The sequence below is a fragment of the Euprymna scolopes genome, chromosome 21 (assembly GCF_053919585.1).
Source record: "Euprymna scolopes isolate OS-2025 chromosome 21, ASM5391958v1, whole genome shotgun sequence".
Taxonomy (NCBI): domain Eukaryota; kingdom Metazoa; phylum Mollusca; class Cephalopoda; order Sepiida; family Sepiolidae; genus Euprymna; species Euprymna scolopes.
In genome coordinates this window covers 2,424,952-2,440,051 of record NC_136502.1, presented here as the reverse complement: position 1 = coordinate 2,440,051, position 15,100 = coordinate 2,424,952, and the positions used below count along the sequence as shown (strand labels likewise).

The 15,100-nt window shown below is 34.7% G+C and overlaps 1 protein-coding gene across 2 annotated transcripts in view; it reads left to right on the top strand.

Moving 5' to 3' along the window:
- The first annotated feature begins 317 nt into the window (after positions 1-317).
- LOC145241966 (protein yippee-like 1) overlaps positions 318-15,100 on the top strand; it is a 55,861-nt gene continuing 41,078 nt past the window's right edge. The window contains exon 1 of one of the 2 annotated variants that reach the window (XM_080104833.1): positions 318-590. The gene's annotated coding sequence lies outside the window, so the exon portion shown is untranslated. Of the gene's footprint in view, positions 591-7,866; positions 8,005-15,100 lie in introns of those variants that run through there. The other variant, XM_080104834.1, reaches the window with a different exon arrangement.

Sequence of the window (15,100 nt, the reverse complement as noted above, 5' to 3'; positions counted from 1 at the left end):
TGCTCTCAGCACTCAGAGAAAACAAATGTTTTCCTATCATTGTTTTTTTTTTGTATTATCATTATATCCATTTACTTAAACAGAGGCTCTCAGACTAGAAATGTCTAAATAGTGGTTTGGGTATTCAACAAAAAAAATAAATTCCTTATAATTTATAAAATCAATGAGATGTTATATCAAATTTGCTTATAAGGACATTATTGATATTGTCTGAGTAATAATTATTATCATTTTCTTTAAATAATACTCTTTAATTGATTAAAAAAAAAACTCACAGAGAGGGTGGAGAGAGAAAGTAATAGGATGTGTAATTCTGTGGTCAGCCATTATTTATTAAAGGGCAGATAACTCTGACTGTTTTGAAGGGGAGAAAGTACGGAGCAGATGAAAAAAAGAAATCAACAAAAAGAGGCAGAATGCAGCTTTGATCTGTAGATACACGTGTGTAGGCCCGCGTATACGCGTTTTATGTTCACATACATACGCCAGCAGTGCACACGAGTACACAGCTGGCCACCCTGAACGTTGCAGGGGAAAAGATTTCGATCCCCCAGCAACAGAAACGGCCAGAAAAAAGCAACTTCTTTCAGGTGAGTTCATGCATCCTGCAAAGTATAAACACAGAAATGGCGAGTGACGCGCTTTTCTATTTATATATTTTTTTATTTATGTACGCGCTTTATTTAAAAAAAAAATGTTTTTTTTTTATTTTTATGTCGTTCATCTTTGCTTTTCGTTTCATGTTTCAGTAGTCATTTTTTTACAAAAAATTAACCTTTTTTTTTTTTAACATAATTATTTGTTTTCTATAACCCCCCTCCTCCAAATATGCGCAGTTTAAAAATAAAATAAAATAAAAATTACGCAACTAAAAAAATTCTCAATTAAAAATTAATACATCAAGCGTACCATGCGATTTTTTTTTCTTTCCCCCCTTAAAAAAAATAGATTATCAACTTAAAAAGATACTGTAAAAATTGGATTTGTTTATTAGTTTGTAGAAAGAAAAAGCTCCCTTCCTATGTTAAGAATGTTTTTTTTTTTTTAATGATAACGTTAATATTTCCGCACGGTCCGTATTCCTAAATATCAATTTGTATGTTATAATTGTTTTTGTTTGCATTGTTTTTTTTTCTGAAAATACTTCCTGTTGCATATAAATAAACTAAAAACGGATCTAAAAAGTAATTTACATAATAAAAAAAAAAGTAAACATTCGATTTCTTTTTTACGCTATTTTCACCCTGCAAAAATATTTCCTGTTTATGACGTAAAAAATGTTTGCAAAACAACAAAATATGTCTAATTAAAAAAAATGGAAATAAAATCAGTTTTAACACTAAAAGTCAACGTATAAATACATCTAAAAAAATAATTTTGTAAAAAATAAAAAAAAAATGTTTGTACACACGATTATTTTGTAAGAAAAGCTTTTGATAAAAACAAAAAAAAAAAACATGTTTTCATTTGTTTACATAATTTTTGTTCATACATTCGTGTAAAAACAAATTTGGTTTGAATATTACATTTTTATACACGGATTTTTCTCTATAATGTATATACACACACACACATATATATATATATATATATATATATATATATATATATAGATCGGAGCTTGACTTATTTTTATGTACGTAAAATGTATTTTTATTGTTTTTTGTTCTTGCTTCCATTCCAAATATAACTTCCTTTGTCTTGTTGAATTCCTCCTCTCTCTGCCTTCTTTCTTTCTGTCTGTGTCTCCCCCTCCCTCTGTCTGTCTTTCCTTCCTCTCTCTCTCTCTGTGTCTTTCCTTCCTCTCTCACTCTCTCTGTGTCTTTCCTTCCTCTCTCACTCTCTCTGTGTCTTTCCTTCCTCTCTCTGTCTGTGTCTTTCCTTCCTCTCTCTCTCTGTGTCTTTCCTTCCTCTCTCTGTCTGTGTCTTTCCTTCCTCTCTCTCACTCTGTCTGTGTCTTTCCTTCCTCTCTCTCTCTCTCTGTCTTTCCTTCCTCTCTCTGTCTGTGTCTTTCCTCTCTCTCTCCCTCTCTCTGTGTCTTTCCTTTCTCTCTCTCTGTCTGTGTATTTCCTTCATTTCTCTCTCTCTCTCTCTCTCTCTTTCCTTCTTTTCTCTCTGTCTGTGTCTTTCCTTCCTCTCTCTCTCTGTCTGTGTCTTTTCTCTCTATCTGTCTGTCTCTCTCTCTCTTTCCCCTTTCTGACCGTGTCTTTCCTCTCTCTGTCTCTCTTTCCTGTCTGTGTTTCCCCCCCTCTCTCTGTATATTTCTCTCCCTCTCTCTGTATATTTCTCTCCCTCTCTCTCTGTATATTTCTCTCCCTCTCTCTCTTTCCTTTCTTTCTCCCTCTGTCTCTTTTTCTCTCAGTCTCCTTTTTTCTTAAAAGAAAATCTTTTTATAATATTTAACTTTTAAATTATCAATCTAAAATTAAATTTTGTGTAAAGATCAGATCAACAACACATTACATTTTTGTTTTATTTATTTAGAAATTTAATTTCAAATTATTTCCGTATTGTAAGAGTAAGAGTATCTCGATTTTATTTCAACGTAAAAAGTACGGAAAAATCTCACTACTTCTGCAGTTTTCGAAACATGCTATTTTTCTCTGGAAATACTCCCATGCGTTACTTCCTCCTTTGTGAGTAAAGTGTTTATTTCGCCCAAGGCACCCCTACTGGGGGGAAGGTTCGATCATGGCAAATGTTACAATCATAAAAAGTGCCAGCCCCCCTTTTGTGTGGTGGAGATGGGGAGCTAAACGATTTGTGTCCTATGTTTACAATAGATAAAAAATAAACTCAATTATTCGTAATTAAAAACGACAAACTTTTTTTAATTTTCATACCCCCCCCCCCAATCGTATTTATCCTGACCCTCTCCGAAGGCTGACGATCACACAAGTTCTGCTTTAAGAGGAGGATGGGATACTAAGTACCCGAAGAGAGGGGACACTGCCAAGTTATTCATTTTGTTTTTAATCATAACTGACCATTTTGTTTTATAATAAAACTATTTAATCATTAGTTACACACACGCATATAGTCCTCCTCATGAAATAAACATTTCTTAGTTTTCAATATAATTTGTGTATTTGGCTTCTTGTCTTATATTTCACATTTCGACCGATGTAACCTCCGATCATCTCCGTGTAGATTTTTTTCTGTTTTTTTTTTTTTAAACTGATGAACTCAAATTATTAGTAAAAAAAAAAAAATTCGGAGTAAATTTTTATGACGTGCCGTGCCGCGTGCCCCAGCGTATTATAAACACCCTAACCTCCCCATGTTAAGAACGGCTTTCAGAACAAACACACCCAACCTTGAAAGCCGTTCTTAACATGGGGAGGTTGAGGGGGTGTTTATTCCGAAAGCCGTTCTTAACATGGGGTGGTTGGGAGTGTTTATACTACGCCGCTGGGGCAGGTCGTAAAAAAATCCCAAATTCGGAATTCTATGTTTTTGTTTTTCAAATTCAAAACAAAACCTTGTAATCCGTTTCACTTTGGCGTTAAAATAGCGCAGTTTTATTTTTGTTGTTTCCCTCGTTTAATTAAAAAAAAAATCTTCCAAACATAAAAAAAACACAACTTTATTTTAAACAGATATGGTTTTCCATTTTAATGTTATCTTTCCTGTTGCTATGCCCTTTTTCTTCCTCTGTTTTGACTATTTTTGTAAACATTACTTCAGCTTGCTGCGTGATTTATTATTACGCTCAGCAGACACTGTTATGGCGGACGACGACGCTTCGTGTTTCTTTCTCGTAATTATTATTCGTCTTGTATAATCGTTTGTCTCTGGTCAGTTTTATTCCCGTGTATCGATTAATGATTTTAAATAAAACATTTGTGCACATATAACAAAAAAAAAAAAAAAAAAATTGAAACGGGCACGAGTTGATGAACTATTCATTTTTTTCTCTCCTTTGTTTATGCTGACTTGGTATACTACTACTACTACGGACTTTTTTGGAGGAAGGGGTGCCCTCTTCATCGTTTATTTAAAAAAAAAAAAATACGAAAATTCTTCCTCGGCCTTTTGGCTAGGAACAAAGTAATGGCTTTCTACTTAAATTCTTTCGATCATTATAAATTTTCGGAAACAAATTTGACAAAGTAGTATCTCTTCTGTCCTCAGTCAACAAGAGAAATCCTTCTAGAGGCAATTTTTTTTATCTTTGTTCCAATCCACAGTGCCCAATTTTGGGGGAGCTGGTTGTTTTGTTCGCCTATATTAAGAAAAGAACCGACCTTGTTTATAACTCTGCCCTTGTGGGGAGGCAAATAAATAGGGGGGAAAAAAACAACAAAAAAACTTTTTGTGTATTTGATTTTTCAACGAATAGTAAACAGTAAACACTCCCAATTTCCCCATGTTAAGAACGGCTTTCGGAGTTTATTCCGAAAGCCGTTCTTAACATGGGTAGGTTGGGGGTGTATTCCGAAAGCAGTTCTTAAAACATGGAGAAGTTGTGGGTGTTTATACTACTTTGGGACAGGTCGTAAAAACATACTTATGTGTAAAGGGGGTGGGGATTCCAGTACCCTCAAAAGTAGTGCAAGTAAAAACGTCCCATCAGTATTCCCCTACGGTTGAGGAGGGCGTCTCTAACAACATGCAATATGCACATTACACCCCCTCCACCTCCGAAAGGAGGAGGTGGTAATGTTTGGGAAGATATCCTCATCAAACCAAATAAGTTGATCCAGATCCTAGAGCACACAGATGTTTCTTTGTCTTATTTACTTGCTTCCCCATGAAGGCAAATTTATTAAAGTGATGAAACCCTAATCTCACTCCTCCCTCAAAGAGACGCGTTCTAGAACAAAATACCAAAACTCTACAAAGCCACCATTCTCCTATGCATGGAATATTGTTGCCACATTTGGGCTGGTACCACTAGTCTCTCCCTCTTAAAAAAAAAAGTCTTCAACCTAATAGGTCCCGCTTGGTCAACTAAGCTCCAACCCCTGTCCCATCGCCGCAGTGTTACATCTCTGTGCTTATTTTACAAGTATTTTAATGGAATGTGCTCTGATGAACTCGTTGCACTTGTACTCCCTTCACGTACATATCCCCGACAAACCCGCTTAGCAACAAACAACAGGGCCGCAGCAAGGAAGGTGGGCTTTCTCTACCGTGCTAGAAAACTACTAACACCCGAAAGTATCTTGTATCTCTATAAGGCCACCATTCGCCCATGTATGGAGTATTGCTGTCATATTTGGGCTTGTGCATCTGCTACTAGTCTCTCGCTCTTTGACAAGGTTCAAAAGAGAGTCGCAAACCTGATAGCCCCCCCCCCCTGCACTGGCATCTAAGCTTCAGCCTCTGTCCCATCGATGAAACGTTGCATCCCTCTGCCTGTTCTACAAGTATTTTGATGGTGAATGCTCTGACGAACTGCAAGCACTTGTGCCCCCACGACGTGAACACCCTCGACAGACCCGACAGGCTGCAAAATCCCACCCCCACACTATAGAAATCTCTAGATGTAAAAGATCTTTCTACTCCAGTAGTTTCTTCCCCAGAACCGCTAGACTTTGGAATTCCATTCCAAGTTCCTGCTTCCCCAACTGTATTGACATGCAGAAGTTCAAGTGCAACGTGAACCAACATCTTGTTGCCCAAATCCCTACATAGTACCCCAGTAGTTGCTGACCCTGATAGTAGCCCCCTACACCAAAGTGGCAATGTGCCTTGTTGTGGGTGAAAATGTAATTAAAAAAAAAAAATTTTTTTTTTTAAATCACATCTCTTCACTATTGAGGTCCCTAAATGCCAGAAGGCTTTCTACGTCAATAGTTTCTTTCCTCGAACAGCTAGACTTTGGAATTCCCTTCCTACTGCTTGCTTCCCTGGCTATACTGATATGCAGAAGTTTAAATGTAACATAAACCAACATCTTAATCTTCTCTAGGCATGGTCCCAAATAGTAGCCCCTTACGTCCAAGTGGCGATATGCGTGATTAGGGGTGAACAACGTAAGTAAAAAAGAAAGAAAGAAAGAAAAAAAAAACAAAACAAAACAAAAAAACCCTCAGCTTTTTATAAATAGGGCTATAACAACAGAATATTCTTTTCATTGTTTTAACTCTCGAGTATATATCCGACACAGTTAATCAACCGATAACCACATCACTCTATATAAAAGCATATAAGATATCAACGGATACACACTCAAGAGTCAAAACAATGAAAAGAATATGCTGTTGTCCTAGTCCTATTTATGAATGAGGACGCGAAAGGTAATCAACCACCAACCAGTCCTTCCTCTGAAAAAAGAAAATAGGAGATAATGCTTAGGAGACTCAGATCAGAAAGGTACTACACTTTGATCCTATTAAAAGAAATGATAATTTTTTTCATCGTTACCCCTCCCCCCAACTGCCGTGAGGGATATTTCACCCCTCCCCCAAGGGACACTTGCATAGGATAAAAATTGCCCCATTCAAAAAAGGATTTCTTTGAACAGATAGGTCAATGTCAAGATTCTTGTCAACTCCCAAAAACTTTAAAATGACGACTTGTGTAGGTTTTCGGGTGTGCTGAAAACGAATATTTAAGGATGACACAAAGAAATGGTTTTCATGATATGAAGAAATTATTGTCTCAAAAACTAGGATCACTTTTCTATATAAATTTAACATGAGCACCCGAAAATATGCGTCTTACGTGTACGCAAATGACCACTACTGATAAGCGCATTACTTAATATCGGGAAAACAACTTTTTTGCAGCATTGTCACTAGGCGGCCAGAAAGAGGGTGCCAATTTTAAGTTAAATTTATATAGAAAAATGATCCCAACTTTTGAAACAGTAATTTCTTCACATCATCAAAAGTATTTCTCTGCACCACTTTTAAATGTTATATTCGTTTTCAGCATTCCCGAAAACCTATCCAAGTCGTTACTTTAACGATTTTTTGGAGTTGGAAAGAATTTTTACATGACTAACAGATACTACATTTTGATCCTCAGTGTAGTGTGTAATCGGAGAAAATCGTTTTTATATACAACAGAAATGGCAAACGCGGTCAAAAAAAAAAAAAAAACAGCTTTAAGGACTTTTTTTTTTCTTTTTCGATTTGTTCTTCGGCGCTTCGACACGACTGTAAAATTAATTGTAATTCAGTACAGAAAATCGACACGATAATAAACACGGTTTTAAAATGAATCACTTTCGAATTTCGACCGCTCACGAAGTAAACACGTACCGACTATAACACCCTCACCCTCCCGTAAAAAAAAAAAAAAATAATACTATCACCATAAAGGAAAACATCAATTTTTGAACGCGCCACTGTCGTACCAAAAAATATTTTTCTTTGTTTATTTTATTTATCATGGGTGGGTTGAGGTTTGGGGTGGATGGCGACTCTAAAAAAAGACGAATAAACGTTCTTTGTTGTCTGTCGTCTGAATCATTTTATCGCGAGGTTTTCTTTAGAAAGTCAAACACGTTAAGTATTCTTCATCCAATCCGTTTCTCCCATCACATGTGTGTTGATTTCAGAGTCCACATCATTTTATCCTCGTTTTTATTTTTAGTGTGCGTGCGCACGTGCGTGCGTTAACTAACACGCACTAGAGCCACTAGACGCTTCATTTCACGGCCGTGTCACGCTGAAAACATTGGTCTCGTCCGAAAATCGATCTTTTATTTATTTATTTTTAAAATTAAAACAAAAGCATTAAATAAGCCCAGACCTCATAACGCCAGTCTTTTTTGTCAGGACGACAGTGCGACAGTGCGACACACTCACTACACAGTGGTTAAAAACAAACAAAACAAAACAACGTAGTTTTTTGTTTTTGAACCTGCAAAGTGTCTTCCACTTTCTCCGTGTGACTCTACCGTCAAATGGAATTTCCAGGAACAGTTTTTTAAAACAACTTTAAACAATATTTGGAGCACATTATCACGGGATTGGTTTCCTGCGCACTACGGCATGGTTGTCGCCAACTTCGATGTCAACAAACATTTATTATAAATCGTCCTCACAAGTAATCAATTTTTTTTTAATTCATTATTTTTTTTTCGATCTCATCTATTTCATTAACCTTTATCCTTGATTGGCTTTTTTCTTTGATAAGTTGTGAATCTAGTGCAGGAGGGGTTCTCAACCGGGGTCCACATGGACCCTAGGGGCCCATGGAATATTTCTGGGGGTCCATATACAAAACATAACAAAACTTATCATAATTATTATAGTTGTTGTAGAATACTTCATTTGCATTGAATCAGTTTTCATTTAAAAATAAAGCTTAATTATATAATATTTCTTTGATTATTAAAACCTCAAAATTTATTTGAGTGAAAAATAGAAGATTGTCTCATGACCAATAGTTTTGAAGGGGTCCGGGTCTACCAAGATAAAAAGAAGGGAAAAGGGGTCCATGAGTAAAAAAAGGTTGAGAAACCACTGCTACAAATTAGCCTGGTGATTTCCTTATGGAATTAAACATGGACGCCTCTGTGTAGTTTACTTGCCATAGACATATTTTCATACAGCACAGAGTACTACTAAACTCTACGTGTATTGTTGAAGTAAACACGGCGTTTCTACACTATTAGGACGAAATTTTGTCGTCGATAAATGTAGTTTTCAGATAAAATAGCAATGGTTTCAACTGATTTTTTTTCTCAATTCCAATAAGTTACAATGTTAGCTTCCAAATTATGCAGTCGAAATTACCTGAATATTACTGAATTATTAAAAAAAAAAAACTTTAATCGTGCTAGCAGGTAAAAAAATTGCGGCCATCTTGTTTAAATCGAAACGGAAAATTACCTCCCTTTGAACTCTCCTGTGTCTTACGATCGTCTTCATCAAATTCTATTTTGTATTTTCTTTAATAAATAATTTTCTACCTTATCGATTTTCGTAATTTTGGGATAAAATACGAGGAATACGTAGATACCATTGTTTTCATGTGACATTACTATTACGATTTCCGAAATTACGTCCCAGTAGTGTAGTGTACCTATTTACTATGCCTCTCCACGGGACAGAGTTAGACACCAGGGTCGTTTTTTAACGTGGAGAAAAGGTACAAAAATAAAAATTGACTCAGTCGTGAAGGATTTCTCCTCCACCGAAAGAGAACAAGAAAATGAAGTGCAGCATTGCAGCATTCAATCAGCATTGCAGCAATCATCTGAAGAACAGACACTACACTTTGATCTTGCCCAAGCGCTGTAAACAATGTTTAATATATCAGCTTTATAATATCAGACGGGTTTGTTTTACTGAACACATAGATTCGAAAAAGTTGTCAAAAAACAAATATAGAACAAATAAATGTTATCAAAGGCAAGATAAGTTACTTTTCTACCTAACTGGATATGTTTTTAGTGTTTATATTTAATGTAACATGTTTATTCAGGTCGAAAAACATAGTGTTTACCGATGTATTGGAAAATTTAAACTGGCGGCCGACTCTCTCTCTTTGAGGTGGTAAGTTTGGGAAAAGTAGTTATAAATAAAAAAACAGACAAAATACTGTTAAAATCTCGCTCAATAGGCTGATATATATTCGGCGGGTTTTTAACAGTATTTTGACTGTTTTTTCTTTAATTTATAACTACTTTTCCCAAACTTACCACCTCAAAGAGAGAGAGTCGGCCGCCAGTTTAAATTTTCCAATATATCGGGGTAAACACTGTTTTTCGAGTTAAATAAACATGTTACATTAAATATAAACACTAAAAACATATCCAGTTAGGTAGAAAAGTAACTTACCTTGCCTTTGATAACATTTATTTGTTCTATATTTGTTTTTTGACAACTTTTTCGAATCTAAATGGTGTGAACACTTTTGAGTTTCTGTGTGCGTTTTTCACGTTTCTACGTGACACACACACACACACACACACACACACACACACACACACACACACACACACACACAACATTTACTATTGAACGCATAGTCATTAGATATTTTTACGATTACTGTTTCCACTTCACTTCCGGTTGCCTCTCCCGCCCTATGTTAAATGATTTTTCTAAATATTATTTTGAAAAATCATTTTAACATGAAAAGGCTGAAGGCTTCCTTTATCTATTCTGTACTTTCACCTAACAATCTAATTAAAAAAAAATACTAATAAAAATGAGCCCTTTTTGTGCATTACTGTTATTTTGGACATTTTTTGTTTCAGTAAAAAAAAAAAAAAAAAAACGGGGGGGGGGGCGAATATACAAAATACTTTCTACCTAACTGGATAAGTTTTTAGTGTTTTTATTTAATGTAACATGTTTATTTGGTTAAAACAATTAATACTGAACGCTACCAAAGAACAAGAAAAAAACGACTGCGATATATTGGAAGTCTCGACAAAGACTTCAAAATAAGAAATAAAACAAAATGGTGCTAGAAACTTGCCCAATAAATCTTACAATTGTTTTTATTTTTATTTTTATTTTTTTTAGTGATTATTGAGACTTCAAGAGACATCGCGGCCATTTTCTTCTTTCTCTGCTCCGATAGTGTTCAATATTAATTGTTTTTCGAACCGAATAAACATTTTACATTAAATAAAAACACTAAAAACTATTCAGCTAGGTAGAAAAGTAACTTATTTTGCCCTTGATAACATTTATTTGTTTATATATATATATATATATATATTATTTATTTATTTTTTTTGACAACTTTTTCGTACACCTCTGAATTTAATACAAACCCTTTATTTATTGTGTTAAAAACAAATTTAGTGTTCACTTTAAGTTAAAATGTAAAAAAAAAAAAAAAAAAAAAAAAAATGATTACCCGTTAACTCAGCACGGGGGCCGTTGATAATCGCTCAAAAATCGAAAATTAAACAAAATACTAGTAGAAACGGATCCACTAAATGTCACCAATCATGCGTAAATGCAATATTCTATCAATATTTTGTTTAATTTTTAATCGATTATCAAGAATTCTCGTGCACCTGTGTTGTTTGACCTGTACTCTCTTCTTCCCGCTTTTAATTTATAACTACATAGAAAAAATTGAAGAAACCAAAAACTAACAACTACAAAAAAAAAAACTGGCTTTACAAGCTCACTTTGTCCAATCTACTCTCAACTCACTGGGTGACCAAACGGTTCAGTTTTTCTAGTTGTATTATGAGAGAGAGAGAGAGAGGGGGGGGGTCTGTTCACTGTACGTGTTGTGAATGTAAATAGTAAACACTTAACAGACTTTCCAAATAAAAGAACTTCTAATGGCCGTCGTCACTAGACTGGGTCAGGGTCAATGTTAAGAGATTAAAGATTAACATTTCCTTCATCCTATAATGAACGCCAAAAAAATAAGCTTTTTTTTCTTTTCTTTATTCAGCCTTTCTCAAGCTTTGTTTATTTTCGGTGTTTTTTTTTTTTTTTTTTTTTTTTTTTGACTATTTTAAAGCAAGACGCATCTGATGTAATCGATATATTAAAAAAAAAAAATGAGCGCCCATACATCTCTAGGAATCAAAACTATTTGACATATTATTAATGAAATTTGAAACCCTTTTTATAGACCCAGTTTTTTATATGTTCGGTTTATTTTCAAGGCGAGCAAATGCAGGAAAGTTTCCTCATCCTCTTGAAAATATAGCCATAGTAAAAATAAAAATTTTAAATTGAAATTTTCTGTAGTTTACATCATCGATGGTTTAAGAAATTGCAAAGCGTTGTTAAAAATATTACCCTCACTTATTCTAATGTACCCTTTTTTTTTTTTTTTTTTTTTTTTTAATGCATATACTGTTGTGATAGAACCATCCTCAGTGTGTGATCAAATTGCCTTGCAGGGATTCTTTTCAACAAAAGAAAATGTCTTTATGACAACAGAGAACTCTGAAAGCAGCAAGACATCCCCTTCCTCTCTTCTGCCCCTTACTACTGGATGCTCAAGCACCGACTATGATGAACTTTCCTTTTCATTTAAACACTGTCCAATTTTTATATGGTCACTAGGTACGTTTTTAATGCATCTAAAACCAAGCTTCTATCTTTTACATCGTCAACGTTCGTATCACCGCCTGGCATCAATTGAAATGAATGGCTCTTGTCTTGGGGAGACTCCATGTTTTAACAAGCTTCTGGGCTTGACCTTTACTCCTGATCTGAAATGGAACACATACATCAAATCCGTTGCCGAGGTCGCTAAAAAGAATGGTGGAATCCTTCTATCTATCCAGTAGATATCTCACTGCTAATGCAATTCTCTATCTATATGAAAGTCAGGTACGTCCAAGGATGGAATATTGTTGCCTCTTTTTGGCAGGAGCTGCTAGGAAGACGTTATTTTGCCTTGATAGAGTTTAAAATAGACTTTGTAGCCTAGTGGGGGAATGCCCTTTTCTCTTCCTTGCAACCTCTTTCTCACAAGAGACATTGCGAGCCCGTCTCTGCTTTATTGTTATTTTCATGGTAAGTGCTCATCTGAGCTCCAATCTTTGGTCCCCCCTCGCCAAACTTTCATTAGAAACCATCGTCTAGCTGAAAACACTATCAATAATTTCCCCCACTCTTTGTCTGTGCCTAAACCTAAATGTAGATTCCATGAACAAAGCTTCTTTCTTAGAACTGCACACTTGTGGAACTGTCTTCCGTTTGCTTGCTTGATTACAATATGGTCGTCTTCAAGTCCAACGTAAACAAGTTTTTGATGAGCCCTTCCTTTAAGTGATCAAATTTATCAAATTTATCAATGATTACTATGATATTGTCCTACTGACTACTGTTCACTCTTTAATCCTTATTCTCGAGTGGCCTCTGGGCCTTGATAACTGGTGACTCCTATGTACATAAAAAAAAAAAAATAGATAGGATATTATCAGGAAACCGCAACTCTTCCACTTTTGTAAGAAACATCGCTTATGGAATGTGAGAACTAAAGTGCAAATTTGATTCCTACAAAGAATAATAACATAACATCCCGGGCAACATCGGGTCACCTTGTTTGTAATAAGATTAATTTAAATTCTAAAAATGCACCTGTACAGCACTAAAACGGAATTTCAAATGTAAAAAGCTTTTTTTTGTAATTTCTGCATTACACGGACGGCGCTGTTGTTAAGGAGCGATAACTCCAATTTCTTCTTGGTCAAATAACACGGCAAGCAAATAACAAGATTTTTTTTTTTTTTTCTGAACACAAAAATATTCGAAAACCAAAACATTTCTTGCATAAAAGTGCCTCAATATATGATTGTGAAAAGATTTCTTGAAAAGTTTGCATAAGAAAATATAATTTTAATAAAATAAAACAGTTTTTGAATTAAAGCAACATTGCCCCCCCACCTCCCCCGAAACTATTTTTTTTTTTTTTTTCGAACAATTTTATAATTTAAATGAAGCATTTTTCGAATCAAAGCAACATTGGATTTATTTATTTTTTTCAAAACATTTTTTGAATTAAAGCAAAATTGGATTTATTTATTTTTTTCAAAACATTTTTCGAATCAAAGCAACATTGGATTTATTTATTTTTTTCAAAACATTTTTTGAATTAAAGTAAAATTGTCACTATAACAAAATATAGTTTTAATTTTTTTGGCGGCACCTGTTGAAGGGTCAACAGACTATATAGTTTTTATTTTTAAATTAATAAACAATTTTACCAACCATCAGTATCATTTTGAAGTTCGACCTTTCAGACGACAAATATAAAAAATTTGGCTAAAAACATTAATTGCTTCACCTTAAACTAATCAGTTTTCTACAGGGGGGGGGTTGCTTTTTTGCCGATATTTTTGAAAGTCATCCTCTCCTTTCGATTGTCTAACCTTAATTTAAACAGAAGTCACTTCCGGTTTGGCGGTGGTCGTAACAGCAAAGACGTCAGGTTTTTTTTCCCCGTTCTTTTCCTCCTTTGTGGTACGGGTTCGAGCCTGCATTCCTACTACCACTTTTTTTTTTTTTTTTTTTTTTTTTTGCTCAACAGACACATCCAAACACCCGGGCAATGCCGGGCTGAAATGCTAGTATATATAAATATATAATTGCAATAATCATTTTTAATACTTTCAGGAATCATCAGTGCAGGGAGTCATGATTTCCGCTGGTCTGCATATTTGCAACCAGCCACGAAGCCATCTCTGACTCCTTTAGCCAAGAACAAACTAGTTGATCAACGTGAACCGTTGCGAGAATATAGTTCAAATTAACTTTTCTATAAAATGTAAATATCATTCAAGAAGGTTGAGAATGATCAAATGATCTTAACATCATAATCTGTGCACAATATATAGAAGTGAAATTGTCTCTGTGTGCGTGTGTGCATTTCCCTACCAAACTACTGTCAATTTTCAGTCTATAGACTTGAGATTTAACAAAGGTTATTGAGATTTAGGAAAATCTTTTTAATTCGTTTTCGGACAGAAATTTGGCTGTCAAGGAGGCAAAGTTCAACGATTTGACCTTTGAAAACTCTACCAAACTCCTCCACCAATTTTGGGTCTAAACACTTGAAATTTTAAATGTATGTTACTTGGACATGGATCCAAATTTTTAATTTGATTTGAGTCCAAAACAATAAATGTTAAGAGGTCAAAATTAGGGTCAAAGTTCTAAAAGATTTGACCTTTGCGGTCTCTACCAAATTACTCAGCCAATTTTTGCTCTAAACATTTGAAACTTTACATGAAGTGTATTCAGACATAGGGCAAGCTTGTGAATTAGTTTTTGGCCAAAAATTTGTCTGCCAAGGGGTCAAAATTCAAAAGATTTTACCTTTGGTGTCTCTAGCAAATATTCAATCAGTTTTAACTATTCAGTCAATTTTTAGTCTAAACATTTGAAATTTTCCATAAAGGGTATTCAGACATGCAGCAAGCTTTTTAATCAGTTTTTGGGCGAAAAGTTTAAAGAGTGGACCTTTGCAGACTTTACCAAACTCGTCCACCAATTTTGGGTCTAATCACTTTAAATTGTAGATGTAGGTTACTAGGACATGAGTCCAACTTTTTAAATATATATATATAAGTTATGAACAATACATAGGGCCTGAGCAAAGCCGGTCTGAACTGCTAATATAAAAATAGTTTATATATTCAAATTTCATTTAAAAAGAATCACTTTTCAAGATAAAAATTTATTGTTTGAACCAAAGAATACAA